The sequence below is a fragment of the Protopterus annectens genome, chromosome 13.part0 (assembly GCF_019279795.1).
Source record: "Protopterus annectens isolate FY-2018-M chromosome 13.part0, PAN1.0, whole genome shotgun sequence".
Taxonomy (NCBI): domain Eukaryota; kingdom Metazoa; phylum Chordata; order Ceratodontiformes; family Protopteridae; genus Protopterus; species Protopterus annectens.
In genome coordinates, this window is record NC_056747.1 from 724,016,625 (window position 1) to 724,036,403 (window position 19,779).

At 38.1% G+C, this 19,779-nt stretch overlaps 1 protein-coding gene across 2 annotated transcripts in view; it reads left to right on the top strand.

Moving 5' to 3' along the window:
• The window catches only part of SGSM2 (small G protein signaling modulator 2), a 1,814,022-nt gene that overhangs the window by 1,244,001 nt on the left and 550,242 nt on the right, over window positions 1-19,779 (top strand). The window lies entirely within an intron of this gene.

The following is a 19,779-nucleotide window of genomic DNA, read 5'->3' on the forward strand; positions in this document are numbered from 1 at the left end:
GGCTAGCTGCCCTTGTGGGACATTTTAAGCCTAGCCAGTTTCCCTTTTGGTGCTCAAATTAACCTATCCCATTTGTTGTTGGATTGGCTTTACCCATCTCTTGATCAATAATTATATATTACCCCCCCACACACAAAAATTATATATTACCCCTAGTGGGAATAACTGGGATCATACCATAGGGACCCATGCATGGGATAAAGCATTTAGAAGCTGTCGCTGTCCATTGGGGGCAGTCCTGGGGTAACTTTTCTTTTTCCCATCCATAGATCCACGTTGAGCTTGAATATGGACAGAGATGAGTCTTGTTTTACAAGGTTGGGGACTCTTTTCTAGAGCAGTGATATCCGCTGCAGGACATAACTATCCCTCTAAACTGCTCTGTTGATGTTGCAGAAGAGGTTTATATCCCTAGACTGGGTATTTCTAACGCCATTTGACTTGCTGATGTGCAAAAAGTCCATCAGTACTTGGTCAGAGGATGCCTTGTATGGTAGACACAGGTCACTTCTTAGTAGTCTAAAATACCAAGTATAGTGACAGGAGTCTGGGTCATTCCATGTATTACATTTTGTTTAGGCCTTGTATCATTTTAGTAAGCTATCTCTGTGGGCATTCTAGTTGTATGTGTCTGGAGAGATGCATGCCAAAGGGAAACTATACTCAATCAGCCTAATGAGGGATGAGTAAAGAGGCGCAGTGTCCTCCTAGACACAGTCCATTTAATTGTAAGTTGTGTAATATAGAGGGACTTTCTTAAAGGAGAACTCCATCCTTTCATACAGTTTAACTCAATTATTAGGTTTCTTTTCTCCCTACAATATGGTTCCAGTATTGGGTATGTACCAGAAACCTGCTTGTAGTTTTTAAAACTTTTATTTCCTTGGGCATTAAAGTCAAAGGAAGGGAAAGCCCACCTACATTTTTTAAACTCAACTTCTCACATAATTTGCAAAGAAATTTGTCTCCACATGCATGACATATCATAGACACAGTTAAATCTGTAGTTTACCCTGTCAGGTACTGCTGTCAATCTTAGATGTGTAATTAACCCTGCTAATGTCAGGAACAGAGCAGATGATTATAAAAAAGACAGAAAGCTGTGGAATTGTTTCCACTGTTTTTATTGCAGAGGGGAGGAAAACTTAACACTCCCCTTTCATAGCAAAACAAAGCAATTAGATCAGTCAGGGGTTTAAAGGCAGTTGTCAACTCTTCTGACAAATTTACATAAGCAGTAGCACAGTATTGAAATTCTAAGCTTTAAATGTTAGTTATAATAGTTTGTGTTAAGATAACTTGAGTAGTAGCAAAGATTTCTGTGACATTTAGAGAAAAGTCAGTAAATATTTTTTCTTGTAAAGTATAAATGCATTTACCATTTTCAAGCCCCCCCCCCCCAGGCCAGAACTGCAGAAAGAGAGTCAGGTGGCAACCCTATCAACTAGGTGCACTGATACTGTTCATCCCGGGGGGGTGCATATCTGTTACATGCAGAGCCATTGTAAGAGATTCCCATTGCCTTTGAGTCAGTCCTTGCATTGTCAGACAGCAACCATAAAATACAGCTGAATTTACTTTAACATACATTTACTATGTGTATTTGCATTAAGTACACTAAGAAAAGGATATCAGAAGTACTTAACTGTGCTTAAATGCACACACACACTCTCACACACACACACACACTAAATATATATATATATATATATATATATATATATATATATATATATATATATATATATATATATATATATATATTTAATGTGTGTGTGTGTTTGTGTGCGTGCAATATCTATGCAGACAATGAATTATTTATAATAAGCAACATAGTATAGTTAAGCATTATTAATGTATACAAAATGTTACTCAATGATTTACTTGGTCACTGTCACGCATTGGCTATGTGTTGCACATGCAGTCTTGGTCATTGTGTTTGTCAGTATTTTTTTCTTTGTATTGATAAGTGCATTTAATAATTGCTATTATCTTTGCCAGTGTAGCTTATGTTGTGGCTGAAAAGGGTCCTGGGATCAGTTCAATTTCCTGGTTACCAAAGTATAAATAAGTACGAAATAGAAAAAAGGAGGGGGAACATGACAGAAGTAATTGAGGAATTAGTAAAGCACATTTTAAGTCTGCATCATTCATGAGAGAGAAAAATCCTCCCACTGAAGGCATTGGGAAGTAGCAGACAGACTAAGTTTAGAGTCCTACTACTTGTCACTTGTAAATGTACAGCAAGGATTATTTACTGCGGTGAGAGTTTTCACACCTCAGCATGAGAGTATGGGGGAGGATTTATCAAGTTTGTTAGGACTACAAAAGACTCCTCTTACAAAAAAACTGTTTTTATCTGCTTTCTTTTGCTGCAAGTAGTCAACAGCTATTTATAGCATAGAACAAGCTCTGGCAGACAGACAAATGAGGCTTAGTCAGGTAAACAGAGAAGCAATTCTTTAACAGAAGGTGTGTTTAGATGACAGTGCTTCACAGTCCTGCCATTATATTTTAATGGCATGAGAAAACCGCACCACTTCCTTATGTCTGGCATGAGTCATGTAAAGAGGACTGTAGTCTGGGGAAGAAGGAAGGAAAGCAAGAGAATAAGATCACATTACCAAGGCAGGCCCCATCATCCGCCATTTTGAGAGAAACACATTCAAATTGTAAAGGAAGCACTTGGAGTGATTTTGAGGCATTAAAATAGCTCAAAAACAAAGATACAATGAAAACAAATATGTTTTTTTGAGTTCTAAGGTGGAGTTTTCCTTTAAGTCAATGGCCACAATGGTAGAAAGTTAGGTCACTGTCCACATAAATTCCCAAATCCTGTACAGCTCTTAGGGGTGTATTGTCAGTGTGGTAGTCCCCTAGGATATATAACTTCCCAAAGGATACAATAATGCATTCTTCCTGTTCTCTTCTCGTGATACAAAGAAAAAGTGAGTCCTAAACATGCAATAAGTGTTGCCCTGCCTTCTCTGTTTTCTGTGTCCCATGTGTTCTTTGTGTTTTTACTGCATGCTGACTTATGTACACTGGAATGTAGCTACCTGCACAACAATACCGCCTATCTTTGGTGTTTGTGTTCCCATGCATTGCAGCAAAGCTACATAAGCATTTTGCAGGACAGCAGCACATCTCTATGAATCCAAGCTGCAGTGTCTGAATCAGTTTTGTTTCATCTGTTTGTTTTTATCATTTTGTGGCATCTTATTTATAGTGTTGGACACCATTATTTTGATTTGTTTTATTTAATTTATTTTATGGTTGCTTCAGTAATTCCATCCTACTGCAGTCCAGCTTCATTTTCTTCTGATGTGCTTCACAATTTTCCAGTTTAATGTATTTATTTGCTTACTGGGACATTCCATCTGGGAATTGAACTGGCCATTTTCAGTGGAGGCCTGAGGAGAAATACTCCAAAACAAGCATAGAAATACATATTTTAACAATTCAAAAGAACAGTCAACAAACATTATTTACAAAGCATACAAAATTAAGAAAAAGCATGTTTTCAAGATATTGTGAGTAAAATGAAAAATAAAATATTAATACAATTGTATAGTATCTGTAGCGGACAGAAGGTACAATTGCATAGTTCATCAGTTGTCAGGTGATATTTTGATTTATCAACAGTTGGTTTAAGTTCTGAAGTTGGATGAGATTTGACAGTGGGAGTGTTTTAAGTGGACAGTAAAGTATTTTGTGTGTTGTGTGTAGCTGGGAGAGGGTAATGTGTTGAGGAAGTTTAATTCATTTGAGGGTAGTGGTTTCGTTGTAGATGCTTTCTGGTTTATGTTTGGTGGAAGAGTTGAAATTTGTGAATATTGTCGAGGCATATAGGAGGGTAAGTAGGAGAAGAGAGATTGCAGCTATTTTTTACTATAATTTCTTAGGTGCTTTGCTGTGTAGAGAGCTTAGTTTATAGTGTGTCATTTTGACTGCAGTGTCAATGAGCAGATTACATTTTAACTTAATAATAACTCCTGGTAATTTTGTGTTGTGATGGTTTTCATTTTTGTGTTGTTTGATAATATAAAGTTGGTGCTGTTTTGATTTTTGTATTTGGAAAAAATAGGATTAGTTTGGTTTTGTTGGCGTTTAAGAGCAATTTAGATTTATTTAGACAGTTTTTTATAGAGAAAAAAGCTTCCTATGTTATGGTTTCTGAGGTAGGAAGGTTTGGGGCTGAGCAAACTAAAGCTGAGTTGTCTGGATATTGTATTATGGTGGTGAGTTTTGATTATTTGTGCATGTCATTAATGAACATATTGAAAAGTACTGGCCCAAGTATGGAGCCTTGGGGATACTTCTGATTTGAAGAAAGTTGGAGGAGACTTTCCATTATACAGACTGAGTGATTATTTAGGTAGCTGGTGAACCAGTTAGTTGAGGGAGTTGTGAGGTCTGTAAGATTTAGTCTGTGGAGGAGCAGTTGATGTGAGATTTTTTCAAAGTCTTTTGATAAGTCCAGAAAAGTGGTGGAGACAAAATTACCCAAGTTTTTATTTTGATTAATGGCATCTAGGAAGTGAAGTCTAAATTGGTTTGAAAAACAATTTATCTAGAAAGTAAAGAATATACATAAATACACACTTTATAAACATACCAGCATGTGTAATTCTCACTTCCCAGTTTTAACCTGTTTCTTTAAAATGTTAATTGATTTTAAATGTTAATATTGATTTTGATTAAGCTACTGTTTATACCATGATGCAATGCTTTTCTATAGTTTTGAAAAAGTCTGTGACTAGATCAGACAAAAGCGCTTACCTTAATTTCTGCATTGGATATTTATGCCGTGGATGGTTTTACTTTACTGATTTTATGTACCACTACAACAACTGTTTGGTGGAATTTTAAGACTTTGCTGCGTATGTTTTCTATTAAATTGCCGAGTGAACTTTTGGTCTGGTTTGTGATTCTGGGTGCTTGAGTCAGTTACAAGTCCTTTGATAACAATTCCCCCACTCAGGAATCATGGAAAAACTCACTAAGCTAGGCATCGACCCCTGTATCACTAGGGGGGTTGCAAATGGGCTCACAGATAGAACCCACAATGTGAAAGTAGCTGACTCCAAGACTGTCGACCAGTCACGAGAGGAGTCCCACAGGGTTCGGTCCTAGGTCCTCTCCTGTTTGGTATCTACTACTCTGAAGTTCAGGCCAACACGAAGGGACTCTGGCTGACAAAGTTCGCAGACGATTGCAAGTTGGGAGCCATAATTAACTCCCCAAGTGATGTTGACATCCTACAGAAAGGCCTCACTGAGACCAATGACTGGTGTCAGAACCATGGCCTTAAGCTCAATGCCAAAAAATGTGTCGTTGTCATCTTTGGGAAAAAAAATAGTTCCCATGAATTACCACATCGATGGTAGTCCACTGAACACAGAAGGTGTCATAAGAGATCTGGAACACAGGTTGACAGCAACCTCTCTTTTGATCACCACATTGCCACAGTGGTCAGAAAGTCCTTCTATGTGGCACATCTTATTGCTAAGGGTTTTGCATCCAGGAAGAAAGTGTTCATTGTCTCCCTCTACTCTTCCCTCATTATGCCAATCATCAAGTACAATGACCCATTTGGCATGTAGTTCACAAGATGCCTACAACTGGAGAGGCAGCAAAAATACCTCACAAAGAGGATCTTAGGCCTTAAACACTTGTCCTATATGGACATACTCAAAATACGCAACTATTCTCTGTCTCATATCACCTACTTAGAGGCGATCTCTGCTTGACTTACAAAGCCATGTCTGACCCAGCTCTGTTAGAAATGCTACATCTAAAGAAATCCCAATCCCTCCACAATACACGCTCCAGAGACCTTAACCTCATTACCACAATCAACAGAACAAGCTGGAGGGACAGGTTCATAACCCAGAGACTGCCCTTGCTATGGAATAGACTTTCCATACATGCATACATGTCAAGCAGAGCACCCCACTGGCCCTCTTCAAGAGAAATCTTGATGAGTAGATGGGAAATAGAAAATTCATCCTGGGGAACACTCTAGTGGCTCTGCTTGACAGAGGCACTGGGAACTAAGTTCGGGTGGCACAATGCCAGGGTAATCCTATGGGCTAGGCTTGTAAAGGCTCCAGGGCCATTAGCCTAGTACACACCTATGAAACTAAAGATAAAATGTTTCATTTTCATTGTTAGCACTTGAGAAGAATTTGTTGGCAATAAAAAAGTGGCATATACAATATTTAAATGCCTATAGCAAATGTTACATTTTTCAGTGGGGTGATTGACAGCAGTGACAAATATTAAGCAAGAACTGCATTCAACAATGGTGACAATGACAGTCACAGCACTTTGGTTTGGGGATCTCCTTCACCTAGCACTCCGAAATGTGAATGTATTGGTACATGTGCCTTTTGGGGAGTTTCCAAGGCAATTCACAACGTCCTGCAGTTTCTGGAGCAGTTGAACAAACAGTGGTGGTGTCCAGATCAGTGCAAGCATTCAACAAACTAAGGGAGATGCTTGCATCCACTCATGTATTATCAAGAGCAACTATGAGGTAAGAAGAAGCCGTGACAAAATACAAGCAAAGAAGTAAATGTCAGGATCTGCACAAAAAGAGATGCTAAACATTTTAAACAAGCAGGGATATAACTAAATATTTGTAATGTTTCAAGTTAAGACTATTATATAGAAGAATACTCCGTGTTACTCAGTAAGCTAACATTTTACATGCTTTAAATTGCCACGAGTGTTCACCAGACACCTGTGTTTAAAAGTTGTGTGTAAATGGAAATAAATGTAGTAAAGCTTATTAGGTTAGGAAAGCTAAGCACATTACCTTTCATGAGTGTTCTAAAAACTTTTGAAGATATAAATAAAAAGGAATTACATTCATTGTTAGATACAAAATAGTCTTGGTGTTTTTGTAATATATGCACATATGATCAAGTAGGTTTAAAATAGTTACAATGTTAAAGCTTTGAGAATTTTAAAAGCAGATAAAGATGGCAAAATAGTTATGAATTCTGAATACTGCTTTTCCTTCTGTGAAGTCTGTCAGTTGCTGTATCTACTTAGGGTGAGATTGTTTTTATTTAGAAGTAATTGCAATTCATCAAGCTCTATTTAACTGTTTAAGTTTTTTGGTTGCATCTGAGTGGAATTATGTAATTGTTTTCATTCAGAATATGTTGTGTAACTGTTGCTATTTGGGCAGCCCACTGTACATGAACATCCTCAAAGCCATCAGTCATATCAGTCAGCTGATGCCTTGGCTGTATAATTAGAACATACATAAGAAAAGGCAATGGCTTAGAGGTTAAGGTATTTGCCTCTCATTTGCAAGGTGCAAGGTTTGATTCTCACCACTGGAAAGAGCTCTACTCATACATTAAAAATGTAAGTTTGAGATTTTAAATCATTTATTTGGACACCAGGAACTTTTTGACAAATCTGTACTGGGAGTTAGACCACAGTGGTATTCCTTTAGATTCAGTCATTTTTGTTCCTGTTGATGTTGAAACACTATGCAGCAGTTTCCCCATGATTTTTAAGCAGACAGGCTTGTACGTCCATGACATACATCAAAATCTCCTGTATTTCAGTTGCAGTTTGGCAAAATGAATGCATTGCTGTTTGGAAAATAAGATATACAGTCAGTTAAAAGGCATAGCAATGAGAACCTCTATGATTTTGTTTTGTTCCTGGGTAGGAAGATGAGTTAATTTATGAATCATCATTTTATGCGTCTGCAGTGACATTTTTACTTTATTGACAACGTCTTTGTTCTATGAAAAGGTTCAGAAACCCAATTAGAAGAATTTAAACAATCTAGTAACTTTACATTATATTGCTTTCACTCTTCATTTAATAACAGTAATTTAGAAATCAGTTTTCTCGATGCCCTTTTAATAAAGAAAATTAATACTAAATGTAAAAAAATATCTCCGAACAGTATCCATCTGCCTGATTTAAAAGGTGTTAAGTCATAGTTTGTGTTTCTCAATTGATGACCAATACAAAATCTTGGGAACTAGAATTTCTTTATTAATAATGGCTACTCAAATACCTTTGTTAAATTTATGTCATATGGTGTTCAGAACAGAGAAAACAGTATGTCCCCTATTTTTAGTATGTAGAAGTACTTTCAGATAAAATCTACATTTTTTTATGCGAAGATCATTGTATAAGTGATTCTAACAGTTAGAGGCAGTCTGGATGCTAAGGTCTGCATAAGCCAATGTATCATTTATGTATATAAAAATCACAGAATATTGATGGTTTCCTGGCAGGATAAAATGAAGCATTTTATAAGAAGACCAAAGTAAACTGCAAATAGTGTTTGTAAATAAATAACTGAAACAACCAGTTTTTCTCATCCTATAACTAAAAAAGAATTATCCCAGGGATTCATGAACAGGTACAGAGCAAGCCATATGACTCAAGCTAAAAATTCCCTACTCCCATGATGCTGCATTTTACAATTCAGAGGCATGTTAGCTACGATAAGGAAGGACCTCATTATTGGCTAATTAGCATGTTGGTGAATTGCACTTAATTACCATGACATGTAGATCAGCACTTCTTGCAGTAGTTAACTGCTACAGCTGCATAGTGTAGTCAAACAGTAGTATCCTGGGTGTCTGTTGATTCCTCCATATCCTGATCACCGTAGTGCTGTAAGTGCCATTATAATATATAAGTAGCATCCCTGGTGTATGGTGAGTCCCCATTCCCCAATCACCATAGTGCATAGTGCTGTAAGTGCTGTTATGGCACATATGTTGTATCCATGGTGTACAGTGAATCTTCCCAATCCCCATACTTGTTTAAGTTCTGTAATGGCACTTGGCTTGTGGTTCCCCCAACACATTAATTGCTGGTGTTAAGTGGTGATCCCACATAAAGTTGTAGATTTCGCTCATTAGTCTGGGGGTATTTAGAGGTATGAAAGCCACCCCTACCCACACTCGCACTCACATATGCATCAAGCACATACACAGACAGCCTCCTACCCACCCATTTGCAATTGCACACCCATCCCATCACTCAGAAACTTGCAGTCCCTTGCATATACTCTTTCACTCACCTCCAGATCCTACTTTTCCATTAAAATGTATGGTACTTACCTCTTCTGCAAATCACTCTGCCTCTAGATGCCTTTAAGGGGTGGTTCTGTGTGTGGGAGGGGTACATGGCTAACTAACAGGCTGTCCCCCAAATTGCCTTATTTGCATGTAGCCTGGCCTCAAGGACAACCCTATATGGTGCTGTAAGGCTGATGTCTATTTTGAATATGTGGGGTTTTATACTGTGTGTTGTTTGATGGGCGGCATGTGGCCTGGGGGCGCTCATCTGAGGAGGTGAAGTTTTGTGGTACTTTTGTCGACGTGGTTGTTCTCTGTTTGCTTGTTTTTGGATACCTGTATTATATTAACAGTATCTAGATCTGACTTCTTTTCTTAGATTCTGGCACTAGGTGAATTTTTTTTATTAGTACTGAGTATTGAAACATAATGCTTTTCCACTGGACACATAACCTAACTCCCTCCTCACCTGCATTACTTCTACTTTGATCAACTGTTCTCAGTTGCTGCTTCCCTCTCATATTTACTGCTAAAATGAATTCACATTTGATTTTCTACTCTGCTAATATTATTTACACATTGCATCAACTGTCTATGGGATTATCTAAATTCTGCAATTGTGAATTTGTTCTATTTTCGTTTTTTGTGAATCTCTTCACCTGGGCTGTGCCTGCAAATGGTCACCACTGATCAGTGTACCACTCCAGTAAATAAACTAAAATAAACAAATAAACAAACAAACAAACAAATAAATAAATCATCTCTGCTATCAGATCTGCAACAATGAAAGGAAGTGTGCACTGGAGTTTGTGACATGAATTTTGGATATTTTATACCAGGATTCAGTGACACTGTGACACCCATGCACTGGCCCAGTAATCTTAACACTAGCACCAGTGTGAGGTGTCCACATTGGGAGGGTAACAAGTACACACACAGTAAAGTACAATTTCCCTTAAGAGCCCACAGAGATCACAGTCAGTTTGGGGCTGGTTTCTCCCTTTCTCTCCGGATCCCAAATAAGACTCCCCACTGGCACAGCTATAAGGTTCAGATCTCAGCCTAGTGATCAAGCCAAAACCTCCAGTACCCTCTCTGTTCAGCCAGTGCTTCATGTCCCTGCCCAAGTAGCTGATATACACACACACACACACACACACACACACACACACACACACATGCACACACACACACACACATACACACACATACACACACACACACACACACACACACACACACACACACACACACACACACACACAAACTTTGAGATTTGATTTATGCACAAACACACAAGCACTCCTGGGGAAGGCCGGCACAGGTTCTCCGACTATGCCCCCTTTCTCTCCAGACTGTAAGGTAGTACCAACTGCCACCAACCACTACTATCAGCTACTATAAAAAGGTCCTTGCCAAATGGTGCCCAATTTTACTGTGCAATATTATTATTATTATCCAATTAGTAAGTGTGATGAACATCAAAATTATTGGAGTGGCTTTGTACACTGTCACCAAATACATTCAAGTACTCTAAAGCTTAAATTATCTCTACACAAAACAGCCACAGTTGAAAGGTTTACAGTATTTAATAATAAATAATAAAAACACAAGACAATACTTATTACTTCAACACAATGACATTACATAGTTCAGAAATCACAAGAAATACTTTAAAACAATATTGCAGGATAGTCTGACATAAATATAGAAAACAGCTAGACAAATTTGGCTATATTCCTATCTATCTCTAAGAGAACTCACTGTTCTAAATACTACTTACATACAGAGCAAGCAAGTGCTGGTGAGTGGATGTTCTTACTAGATCTAAGACAAGATACAAAATGCTGTTCTTTCTTTCTGAGATGGCCCTTAACTTGAAAATACACAGTACTGCTGAGTTATTTCAGATTACATCATTCCTGACATTTCTGCTGATGTTTCCCAGACTCACAGAACTCAGAATTTAACACATCTTTGTAATCTTGCACCTGCCAGGAACCACAGCAATAAAGGACACTTTACATGTAAAATCTAGTAATTATTTCTGTCTTAAAATGTTAGAAAGAATTTCCTAGCCTAGACATCCTGCCTCCGAGCTTGAGATCAAACACAGTTGTAAAATTCTTTACTTAACAGCTTTCTTCCAGCAGGGTGCACTGTGGTTATATTTTTGAAACTCAGTACAGCATATAGTTTAGTCCTAGCATATAGTTCTCTTTACATTTGTAAACAAGCCTGTGGATTATATTAATATTTACAATGACATAGAATTATCTACAAAATTCTATCTGGCTGGTTTGGTAGCCCCTCAGTTTTTCACAGACATAAATATTAATTAGTACCCTTCAAGCAGAGGAAGGCTTGTTAGCACTTCTCGCACTTAGGAAACCACTGATTTTGTTTTTTTTTTTGTTTAATTGTTTTAATTTTTAATTTGAAGACACCTAAGAAAGATATTATGGGGATAGAAAATTTCCTCTTCAGTACTTCTTCTCATTAGGTAGAGAGGTGGATACAAAGCACTTCTGTTGGCTACAAATCTCAAGCTGGGCCAACAAAACCTTATGACCTTAGCTACTGATGAGCTAAACATCTCAAGCTGGCCAAGAAGCACCTAATGTCCTGTTGGTGAGACCATGACCTTATCACTGTAGCCACTGATAATAGAAAAATTCCAGCTTGATGCGATGGAGAGACTTCTTTGAGGCAGTCACCAACACTGTTGATGGAGGGTAAGGTGGTTCACACAACCTATCTTGACCTCGCCAAGGCTTTCAACACCATCCCCCATTCTGGAATTATAGCTAAACTCACTAAACTAGGTATAAATCCCTACATCACAAGATGGGTTGCCAACTGGCATACTGACAGAACCCACACTGTAAAAGTTGCAGACTCTAAATCTGACCTCAAACCAGTGACAAGTGGAGTACCACAGGGTTCAGTCCTGAGACCTCTCCTGTTTGATATCTAACACAAAAGGCCACTGGCTAACAAAGTTCGCAGATGACTGCAAACTAGGAGCCATAGTCAAGTCCCCAAATGATGTGGACATCCTACAGAAGGGCCTCGCTGAGACAGATGCCTGGTGTCAGAGCCATGGCCTCAAAGCTCAATGCCAAAAAGTGCAGTGTCATCCCCTTTGGTAAAAACTCTGTACCCATGAACTACCACATAGGCAGCAATATACTTAACACCAAATGTGTGATAAGAGACCTTGGGACCCAGGTGAACAGTAGTCTCTCCTTTGATAGTCACATTGCCACAGTAGTCAGGAAGTCCTTCTATGTGGCACACCTCGTCTTAAAAGGGTTCTCATCCAGGAAAACAGAGGTAATTGTTCCCCTCTACTCGACACTCATTAGACCCATCATAGAGTACAACACCCCTTTTGGAATGTACCTCACAAGACATCTGCAGCAGCTGGAAAGGCCACAGAAGTGCCTCCCAAAGATTACTGGCCTCAAACAAATGCTATACACTGACCGTCTGATCATCTCAAAGAACTCCAGCTTTACTAAGTAGCATATCGCCTACTCCGAGGTGATCTCTGCCTAACATATAAAGCTATGTCAAACCCAGAGCTGTTGGACATGCTACACCTAAAGAAATCCCAATCCCTCTGAGCTACACACTCTAGGGACTTAAACCTTGTCACCACAATAAATAGGACATGCTGGAGGGACAGATTCCTGTCCCAGAGACTTCCCATACTCTGGAACAGGCTACCCATCTATGTCAAGTAAAGTTCTTCATTAGCACTCTTCAAGAAAAATCTTGATGAGTGGATGGGAAATACGAAATACACCCTGGGGATCACTTATGTGTGTCTGCTCGACAGTGGCACAGGAAAATAACTTTCTTGGGTGGCGGAAGCCAGGGAACCTTGTTGGCTAGGCTTATGTAGGCCCTTGGGCCAATAGCCTAGTACCTACCTATGAACCTATGAACCTATGTCTTCATGCTAGAATGGCATGTTAGTTCTTTCTCTGAATTCAAAAAGGTTACCACAATCTGTACACCTCATGGTAACCTTTGTGAATTTCCCCCTATATATTTCATTTCTGTGCTGTATTACTTATAAAGTGATACATATTGCAGTGTGCAGTTCCTGCCTAGCTTTTCATTTAAGCAGTCACTCAAAAGCTCAGAAAATTTGTGAGCATTCTAATGCACTATGAATGGGAAAAAAGGTAGCAATGAATTGTATAAACAGTTAGTGATCTCTGTTAAAAGGTTTTCATTTTACAATTATTAAAAGTTGTGTTTAGTACTATTACAAATAATAGAGTGGATGTTACCTTAGATTACAAAGAACATGAATGCCAAACTATTTTAGATATCTTTCAATTCCAAAGTTTAAGTAAAGCCAGTAGTTTAAAGATGTAGTGCATGGAGCTCTGTGATTACTTTCTGATATTCAGAAAAAGTCAAACCAGTTAAGTGCCAGACTGGCGTGTGACCCGACCTTAATAAATGTTGAGCACCCCCCTGCATATATTGTTAAAGTAGGGTCTAGTGCCGGGCAGTAAAATCTGCCAGTACTGTCCAGCAAATGACAGCGGCAGAAGTAAGATTTGTTTCTACCAGATGTCTGTATCAGTACTATGTCCCCAAATTCGTTAATCAAAATTAATTGTTAGAACAACAGGAGTTATTAGTATCCATTTCCTGTAGGATGCAAACTCTGAAACTGAAATGTATGTCATTATTTAATGACTTCAGTCCTCAGTGATTTGTCCGAAAATGACATGTAAGGAATAGACCAAAATATGAAGCAGTAACTGGACGTCCTGTGAAAATCTAGACAAAGAGGTATGGAGGGCGAGTGTAAATATAATGGACTACATTAACCACCTCCCTGACAATGCTTGCTAAGTGTTTTATGACTTTGAAAGCCGGGAAAGCACTTAGCAACTTTTTCCCCTGTAACTAGTAGTACATGGAGGCGATAAAGCCACATGCAATACAAAGAATTATGACTGGTTTACTGATCATAACTGTAAATTGTGTTCTCTACATGGATGCACAGATTCACCTCTCAAGCTTAGCTCTCGAAGTAAATTTCTTGTCATCCATGTCTTAACCCCATAAACGAGTTATGATCATTGACCCAATCATAATTCTCTGTTAAAACTGAGAAACTTGTATTACTGCAGTGCTGTACTACACTTTGTTTTATCACTTTAAATAGCAGCTGAATCACATTATTGGTTAATTGTATTTAATATATTCGGTGTATAATTTGTTATTTAAACTTATAAAAAGCAGGGAGACTTTTAGTTTTAAAGTGGTTTGCCTAGTAAAGAATGGAGTCTAATATGTATTAAGTATGTTGGCTTTATTTTTTTTTTGCTTTAGTCTCATTTTAATGCTGTTTAACACCATTTCAGTCACATGTATTTTTATTTGCTAGTGTTTCAATAATCAGTCCTGTGATTGTAATGCTGTGTTTTTTTCTGCTGGTTGAGTTCAAGCAAGTCCTTTTTACTGGTCTCTGTGGTGTTTCATGTTTTCACGTGTCTCTATGGGTTTTCTTATGGTACTCCTGTTTCCTCCCACCTCCCAAAACATGCTGGATGATGGTAGTTTGAAAAGAGTCAGTTCACACATGCGTCCACACACGTATCTGTTTTGTGTGTCTATATATGCTCTCCCTTTTTTAATTTCTGCTAATGTTTTGGATTCTGAACATCAAAATAGAAATGGACCCCATTCCTAAGTCATGGTATGATTGAAGTTTATGACATTAATACTGCTTCAGTCTTTGAGGTTAGCCAAGAATGCTCTTCTCAGTACCCACAATGTACCCATAATTGGTTCCTTCTGCAGTTCATATGGGGTTGCATGTATTAGTAACATATTTAAGTATGCTTGTAAATTCTATTATATTATCCTGTTGTTCCTACTACTGCTATTGGAACTGTCCAGGTATCTATATTCCACACTGCTCTCATGTCTACTTGCAAATCCTGGTATTTTATGGCTTTGTGTCTCTCAGTACATATGGCATTACAATTGCTAGATTCAGCGATTTCAATAAGTAATGTTACTTTTGTTATTTTTCTTGGACTACTGTATCTGTTTTTCTTGCACGTGTTTTCTCAGCTGTTGGTATTGGGTGATCCCATGTGATCCAAACTTCTTCATATCCATAATGCTTTGTGGTTCATGTTTCCAATGTTTCTCAGCTACTTCTGTATTCTGGTGATTGCATAATCTCCAGTGCAACAGTCTTGCCAAATTGTTGCGTTTTTCAGTACATAACAAGCAAAAACATGTGTAACTGTTTCTAGTTCTGTTTACAGAACCTGCATTTTTCTGTAGCTCCTACTTATTCTATGGACTTTGTAAGCCAAATTGAACATTGAGCAATATCTTGATCCATTATCATTAGCCTTTAACCTTTCAGTTCAAATTCACCTCTGTTTAACCATTCCTGTGTCAAATCTTGGTCAACAAATGGTTGTTCTAGAAATTTTCTATACTTGCTATTATAAAGGGTTTATCCTGCCCTTCTACAGGGGCCACTTACCATCCAGTTCATGGGCCACATGCCATGCTTGGCAAGGTATGGGGGAGGGGGCACATTACCATGTCCAACATTAATATGTGGACTTTCCAATTTTCTTTTCTTTTCTTCTGGTCCTTTTCTCTGTATTCTTTTTGTTTTTTTTTTTACACTTCCAGTTGCTGTCTGATTCTCATGTACCTCTGGTTTGATTTCCATTCCCACTCCTCTCTGAAATTCTTCTGTTCGGTTAAGCAAAGATGTCATCTTAGACTTCTACTCTGCATGCAGCAGGCCTGTCTAGCCTTTTTAGCTCAAGGGCCACTTACCATGATTGGCAAGGTATGGGTGGGGGGCACATTACCATGTCCAACATTAATCTGTCCATTCAAAAAAGTTTGTTGCAGGACATACCTAGGGCTAGATAAAATGCTTTGGTGGGCTGGATTGTGACCCTAGGGCCACCTGTTGGACAGCCCTGCTTTAGAACTTTCAGTATGTTTAGATCTGATGAGGTCAGCAAATATGTATTACAATCTCATGACTGCAGGCCTATACATGTAGTCAGTATTGAGGAGGCTCGTACCTCTTTTAGAGCAAGGGATATATAATTGCGGTATGTACCATTTTTTATATATCATTTGCTAAGCTTGAAGTATTTTTTTTTGGGGGGGGGGGTTGTCCATCTGATTCAACGGTGTTTGAGGACAGTCATTCATATCCAATTGTAAATTAGAACAGGAAGGGCAAATTGGTTTATAGCCTGGACTTTATTCTTGGATATCTGTACATGCCTGTGTGTGTAGTATGTATGTATTTACTTATGTGTGTGTGTGTGTGTGTGTGTGTGTGTGTGTGTGTGTGTGTGTGTAGATATATATATATATATATATATATATATATATATATGTATGTATATATATATATATATATATATATATATATATATATATATACATATATATACATATATATATGTATATACATATATATGCATATATATATATATATATATATATATATATATATATATATATATATATATATATATATATATATCAAGGCTGAGACCATATGTTCAAAGTTTTGAAACTTTGAAAATAAAATTAAAAAAAAAAAAAAAATTTTTTTTTTTTTTTACGTTTTTGCAGGGGGACAAGTTCCCCTGCACCCAACCGCTAATTAAATGTAATAGCTCCAAGATCGCACTACAGTGATGAAGAGGTCAATTTCCAATTCTGCGCTGTATGGCGTTCTTCATTCAAACCATTTGAAATTTCAAAACTTCAATCATATGGTCTTGACCATAAGATGTTTGAAGTTTGGAAATTTCTGTAGTCCGATAAGGACTTGTATATGTATGTGTGTGTATATATATATATATATATATATATATATATATATATATATACACACACACACACACACACACACACACACACACACCTTCAAGTGCTAGAACTATCAAAAGTTTGAGCATTTTAAATTACCGACTAAGTAGTTAGAAAATTCACTTTTCAAACATTTCCGGTATTTGGATGTGCAAGATTGCAGTACAGCGGGGTCTGGGAATTTACCCCTTTCCAACTATAGTGTGATGTCTGATTTTTGTATAATTCAAGCACTTCACATGGTCGGTCTCTCTGTCTATCTCTAATTGTATACACACACACACGTGTATATGTATTTATATAAGAAACTGGCTCAGATAATCTGGATCCTGGAGAAATGAGCTGGAGAGGGAGAGAAGTGAAGGTGCAGTGTCTGCCCACCTCTCCTGTGGGTGGGATGGGAGGGACATGCATTTAGCACTGAATCTTCTGTTACTAGTTTCCCATTGCAGGCTAGAACAGAGTAACAGAAAATGTCTGCATGGGGGGGGGGGGGGGTGCAGGGTGATTTTGGGTTTATAGCACTTATGAAAATGAGCTGAATTCGTAATTATACTCTAAACATACAAGTACTGCTGTGCATGTATGGGGGACCATAGAGTTTCAAGCATAATCCTTCTGATGGCAGTCTGTATGCTTTCCCCATTATGGTTGTGCTTTCAACTGGGAGTATTGTGGTAGGAAGATCAGGTATGATCAGTAGTCCATGGAGGAGCCAAAAGTGTATAAAAATGTTTTTTTTTTTGTACATTGAATGTTAAAGCCTTACAGTATACATGAAGTTGTGGTCAGAAGAGAATGTTATTCCAATGAACATAGTAAATTAACTTTTGACAGAGAAGGAGACAGCTCAACATTTAAACTGTGGTCACAAAGCAAAATGTTGGGTGGAAAATACTTCAAAGGTTTGAAGCTTATAGTTAATCATAAGTTACCTTTTAGCATTCATGTAAATTAACTCTCTTTATGGGTAGATGTATTGATTTTTTTTTTGGCAATGCCCACTTCTCGCAAGGAGGTATGTGCACATACACACTAAAAAGTCTGAAATTCAGATGACTTGAGGTGATCATTCATAGAAGTCTACAGCCAGAGTTAAGATTATACCATGGTGCAAGAAAACCACCATATCAGCAGCCAGATAAAATGTTTTTCATATGCTGGAAAATTGCTAGTAAATTTTGAACAGCCAAACTGGACTGAGACCAAGTCCAGCATTAATTCCCTTTGCATTACAGAGTTGGTGTCTTTGACTCCATTAATGTCTCATTCTTTTACTGAGCAAATTGGCATACATTAAACTCAGACAAAACAGTTTAAAACCTTAACTTCAGCAAAATACTTCCTTGCCAGTATTGGCAGTAATCTGTAGACATGTAATTAGTCCAGGGTGAAACTCTGTTGTCATACCCATCTAATGAACTGTCCAGTATTCAAGTGAAATGGCAGTGTTGTTAAATAAGGTATCCAATATTCAAGTAAAATGGCAGAGCTAAATGAGCTTTCATTTTAGCCATTGTTGATGTTTGTAGCAATGAAAAAATGAACAACCCTCTCTCCTCTATTTGTTTTCTCTGGAACCACTGGAAAGAATGCTTAAGGCAAATACATGACAATGTTTATGAACATGCACAAGCAATGAGTGCATACATATACCCAGTGTTTTCCTACTACATAGCTTTTGTTAAGGTAAAAAAAGAATACTAAGTCACACAACAGCACGTCCATGGGAGTGAGGGGCAGCAACCATGAATAACAGCACATCCATGGGAGTGAGGGGTAGCAACCATGAATAACAGCACATCCATGGGAGTGAGGGGCAGCAACCATGAATAACAGCACATCCATGGGAGTGAGGGGCAGCAACCATGAATAACAGCACATCCATGGGAGTGAGGGGCAGCAACCATGAATAACAGCACATCCATGGGAGTGAGGGGCAGCAACCATGAATAACAGCACATCCATGGGAGTGAGGGGCAGCAACCATGAGTAACAGCACATCCATGGGAGTGAGGGGCAGCAACCATGAATAACAGCACATCCATGGGAGTGAGGGGCAGCAACCATGAATAACAGCACATCCATGGGAGTGAGGGGCAGCAACCATGAATAACAGCACATCCATGGGAGTGAGGGGTAGCAACCATGAATAACAGCACATCCATGGGAGTGAGGGGCAGCAACCATGAATAACAGCACATCCATGGGAGTGAGGGGCAGCAACCATGAATAACAGCACGTCCATGGGAGTGAGGGGCAGCAACCATGAATCCCAGCACAAATTAATGTTGTCTTATACTGCTGATTTCTTTATTTTTTGGTTTAACTATGTTCATCTGTGAACATCTTTATGTTCTCTCTTTAAATTTTATTTCTTAAATGCTGTTTTGTTTCCAGCATTAGAATGTGGGGGTGGCATCCTCCTTGCGAGAAGTGGGCATTGCCAGCAGTAATCTACAGAAAATGTAAGAAGTATTTTCATCATACTATTTCTATGGCTTCAGTGTTAGTCATTTAGATACGTGAAAAATGTTATGAAGTGCTTAAACTAAGTTACACCCATTCAGTTAGAGTAGCGCTTTGTAAAATGACTTAATTAGAAAATACATAGCTACAAATATTTCTTCATACACTATGCAAAGTAGCCTAAATATTTGATGGTAGGTTATGTGCTGAGCCATCACTTGTACCTAATAACAGTTTATATTAAACTCTGCTTTTTATTTTTTTTTACTATGATAGGTTAGTAAAAACAAATTTACTCAGTGGGTATAAATTTGCAGTGGTTTAGTGGATACAA